The sequence below is a fragment of the Lathyrus oleraceus genome, chromosome 3 (genome assembly GCF_024323335.1).
Source record: "Lathyrus oleraceus cultivar Zhongwan6 chromosome 3, CAAS_Psat_ZW6_1.0, whole genome shotgun sequence".
Classification (NCBI taxonomy): Eukaryota; Viridiplantae; Streptophyta; class Magnoliopsida; order Fabales; family Fabaceae; genus Lathyrus; species Lathyrus oleraceus.
The window spans coordinates 142,000,777-142,005,723 of NC_066581.1; the positions used below are offsets into that span (position 1 = coordinate 142,000,777).

Genomic DNA, 4,947 nt, shown 5'->3' on the forward strand with positions numbered 1-4,947 from the left:
TGCTTGTAGACATATGTTCGATCCTAAGGGCTAAAGCGTCCATTTTCGCCTGCATCATGTCTAGAAAGCTTATCTCATGTATTCCACCTTGGGTCTCCTTTTTCTCTATTGATGCTCGTTCAGTTCCCCATTGGTAATGGTTTTGGGCCATATCCTCAATTAGGTCACAAGCTTCAGGATAAGGTTTGTTCATCAGCGCGCCACCAACGGCAGCGTCGATGCTCATCTTGGTGTTATAATGGAGTCCATTGTAGAAGGTATGAACCATCAGCCATTGTTATAGGCCATGGTGTGGGCAGACTCTTAATAGCTCTTTATATCTCTCCCAAGCTTCAAAAAGCGATTCTCCTTGGTTTTGAGCAAATCTAGTTATTTGGTTTCGAAGAACAACAATCTTACTAGGGGGGAAATAGCTAGCAAGGAATACTCTTCTAAGGTCTTCCCAGGTAGTTATTGAATTAGCTGGAAGTGAATCTAACCATGAACGTGCTCTATCCCTAAGGGAGAAAGGAAATAATCTTAAACGAATTGCATCGGGTGAAGCACCATCATTAGATTTAAAGGTGTCGACTAGTTGGATAAAAACTTTTAAATGTTGATTGGGGTCCTCAGTTGCGAGACCCGCGTATTGGTTTTGTTGCACTAATTGCAACAAAGGCGGTTTTAGTTCGAAATTGTTAGCAGGAATAAGGGGGTTTACTATACTCGAACTAGGTTCCTCGTCAGAGGGTTAGGCAAATTCCTTAAGAGGTCTCCTATCACGATTCTCGGCCAAAGCTTTCTTAATTCGGATGAGTAAGAGGCGTGTACGAGTATAACATTCAGGTTCCGCTAAAGGATCTACTAAATTTCCGCTACTACGGGTTCTTCGCATTTACCAGCTAATAATGCCTTAGTCTATACGGTGTAACAACAGGGTACGAAATTTGACGAAGTTGGTCCCTATCAACGACGCCTAAAACTTGATCGCGTGTATTCGCAAGTGCACGAATTACGTCAAAGTAATATAAAAGAATATCGATCCCACAGAGATCAATCGTCAATCTACCGATTACTATCGTTACAATGTTTATCTAAGACGGTATAAAAGAGATATTGGGTTTGCAAAACAACGGTAAATAATAAATGCAGGAAAAGACAGGTTGGATGTATTTCACGTCAGTTAAGTGATGTTTCGATTGTCTAAATAGAACTACTTATGAGGCAATATTTTCTACTCTTGAAAAGAATCTATTTAACAGGAACTGTCGCTTTCGCGCATTCAGAACCGAGTTTACCCTTAAATTAAGGCCTTTTATTGTCACTTATAAAAGGTGCGCAGAACGCTAAAGTAGTAAACTTATTTTTAAGAAATGAGACTCGTAAACTTAGTTGAAAAGTGGTTTTGATTTGGAAAGTTTACCCAAGGAGTTTCCTGATTTTAAATCTATCAACGCGTCCGAAAACAGTTTCAAAAATAGTTTTTCCTTAAAGTGGTTAAAATTCCTAGTTACTAAGCCAGGGTGCTTTCGCACTCCTCGAATAATTAAAACTAACCAAGTTTGTTTTAGAAAACTCAAGTTAAAAATCAAAATAGCCTTTAAAGTATTTCTACAGATTCAATATGTGAAACATTACTTTAACCGCGATCCTTACATCCTAACCTTTAAAAGATTTAGCCAGACATGGTAACACAAACAAACACAATGGTGTTAATCATGATGAAAAGTTTGTTTTAGAATGTGAGGCGTGGAGAGCGAGTAAAGTGCGTAAAATAAATAAAGTAAAAGCGAGTGCGGAAAATAAATAAAGTAAAGCGAGTGCGGGAAATAAATAAAATAAAAGTGATACGGAAAATAAATAAATAAAAGCGATGCGGGAAATAAATAAAATAAAAGCGATGCGGGAAATAAATAAAATAAAAGCGATAAACAAGAACCTGCTCCAAATGGAGGGCTTTAAATCTGGTACAAAAATAAACCTCCGATTCCTGAAGCTAAAGACGACAACAACTCGAAGTGACCCAACTCAATCTCACTAAGGTGCGATAACCCCCGGATGTGACGGATTATCGCTATTGCAAATGATGAATATATGCTTAGTGTTGTAAAACTAAGTTGGATGATTAGAAAATGAAATGGAATAAACTATTTATAGAGGATTTCAGCAGCTTGCAAAGACCATGGTGCCCTCCAACTTCTCCTTAGTGGGAACGTGATTACCAAAGGTGGCGCCCGCCATCCCTTCATGGCACCCACCATGTGTGTAAATGGGGTGGATCATGGGAACATGGCGGTTACCTCCTAGTTGAGGGCTGATGACTCATGGCTTTTCCTATAGCGGCCGCCATGTGTGTAATTTTGCCGAAAAACCCTAATTTAGGTCTTTTTGCTTCGTTTCTTCCAAAAGAGTCTGAAAGTGCTAAATATCTAAAAACAAGATAAAAGAGAGCATAATACAAGCAAAATGATAATAAAGTCCTAATAAACATGTGAAATCCGAGTCAAAAACATAGTGTAATTCAATGTGATCAGTAGGCAACGGGACCTCTTGACCTTTCTCTATCATCGTAGCATTGTATTGATACGGTACAGCCTTATCAGATGCATACGGCACTGGGCCCGCCAACCGTATTACCAACGGCGAAACTGATCTATTGCTGACGTTCTGGCTACTGCTGCTATCATACTGAATCACCAACCGCTCTGGTTGTTTGAAAACGGGAACAATGATATTAACATCGTCATCTAAATGACGAGATTGAACAATCTAGATCATGCCTTCATCCATCAGGCGCTGGATGTCCCTTTTCACAACAACACCCCCCCTTGGGTTCACACTACAAATATCACAACCATCGTGATCATGTTAACAATCCCTCACCAAACAAATATCTTTGTGCATATGCACCAAAGAACTTTGGATAAACTGGACATCGAAAACTTTGAATTCACCTAGACAGCCGTCCACCATGTTCACTGAAGAATTCCCATGAGCGGGCAAAGGATTAGCTTTCACATTAGGCGCGCGGTCTTCAAAAGACACCATGCCACTCTTCATAAGCTTTTGCACCTCGTACTTCAGCGAATAACAATTCTCAATATCGTGCCCAGGTGCACCCTGGTGAAAAGCACAGCGAAGTTCGGGTTTATACCACCAAGGAAGTGGTTCTGGTATCTGCGGTGGATTCCTCGGTTGAATAAAATTCTTGAGGACTAAAGATGGGTACAATTCGACATATGACATAGGAATCGTGTCGAAAGAGACCTTCTTCCTTTCAAAGTTCTGTTGCTGGTGTTGATTGTTGTTGGAATTGTTGTTGTTGTAGGTGTTTGTTCTTTGTTGCGGTTGTTGTTGTTGACGTTGATTTTGGTACTGATGTTATTGTTGTTGTTGAATTGGTGTTGTTTGCTGATTGGAGAATACTGGAATGACGGGTGATACTTGATGATGATGATGTTGGCGGGGTGGTAGATTTCTTCTGGTTTGAGGCCTCCTCTGCCTCCCACTGCTTATTGCATTTGTTTCATTATCCTTCCTCTTGCTAAAATTACTCCCATACTTCTTTCTAGTTGACGCCTCCTCTTTCGACAATCATCCTTCACGGACCCCTTCTTCAAGTCTCATCCCCATATTTACCATTTCGATAAAATCACTGGCGGCACTGGCAATCATGCGTTCATAGTAAAACGAACCCAGGGTTTTGAGAAAGATTTTCGTCATCTCCTTCTCCTCTAAAGGAGGAGTAATCTGGGCAGCCAATCCATCCAATGCTGGGCATACTCTTTGAACGTCTCCTTATCTTTCTGAGACATGAACCTCAGTTGGTCCCTATCTGGTGCCATATCCACGTTGTATTTGTACTATTTCACGAAAGCCTCTCCTAGATCATTGAAAGTGCGGATGCTTGCACTATCTAGCCCCATGTACGAACGGAGTGCAACACCTGTCAGGCTATCCTGGAAATAGTGAATCAGCAGTTGATCATTATCTATCTGGGTCGACATCTTGCGGGCATACATCACAAGATGACTGAGTGGACACGAGTTTCCCTTATACTTCTCAAAGTCAGGCACTTTGAATTTCACTGGGATTTTCATGTTGGGCACTAAGCACAATTCAACAGCACTCTTCCCAAACAGATCTTTGCCTCTCAGCATTTTCAGTTCCTTGCGCAACTCAAGGAATTGGTCTTTCATCTCATCCATCTTCTCATAGACATCCAGCCCCTCAAATGGCTCGGAGTGATAGATTGTGTCTTCTACACGTGGAAAAGTGTGCACAACGGGAGGTGGCACAAACATGACCGGGCTAGATGCTGGCGTGGAAGCAAAAGTGGGAGCGAAACCCTTTGGCACAAAATTGGGTGGCATTCCCCAAGGGAATCCAGCAGGAAAATTTGAGCAAAATGGGCGGTGGCAGCAGGCACAGTAGAGGTAACCACTTCGGAAATGACTGTCCTTACGGGAGGAGTTACAGGAGTTGGAGAAGCTTGGCTCTGGGCAGCAAGAACTGACTCCATCATGGCAGTCAGTCGGGCAATCTCCTCTTTCGAATCTCGGTTCTCTTGCTCAAGGTGTTCCATGATCTTTGAATGATTAGCTCGAGTGTTGTACCAGTGAGCCAACTTGGCTAAAGCACAGAAGAACACCAATCAGACACCTCGTAAAAACCTGCTTATGCAAATGATGCATGAAATGCAATGCTTGATTATTTTTATTTCCAAGGAACTTACTATATCATTTGCAAATATATAAAAATTGGAATGACAATTGCAATAATTTGATATGACCAAAAATCTCTTTTCATTTATATAAATTGGAAGGATTACACTGAGTACAATTTCAGAAACCAAACTAAAATATACAAGAGAAAAGGAGACTAGTCATCCTAAGGATCCCTAACAATAGTGTCAGCAGATCTGGCTGAAGGCGCGTACTTCCTTTGAATGCGACGAATCTCGGTCTC

The 4,947-nt window shown here is 41.2% G+C and overlaps 1 non-coding gene across 1 annotated transcript; it reads left to right on the plus strand.

Moving 5' to 3' along the window:
- The first annotated feature begins 281 nt into the window (after positions 1-281).
- LOC127133009 (small nucleolar RNA R71) lies at positions 282-388 on the plus strand. The gene has a single exon (XR_007807009.1). It is a non-coding gene; the product is annotated as a small nucleolar RNA R71 (small nucleolar RNA).
- Positions 389-4,947: the final 4,559 nt, after the last annotated feature.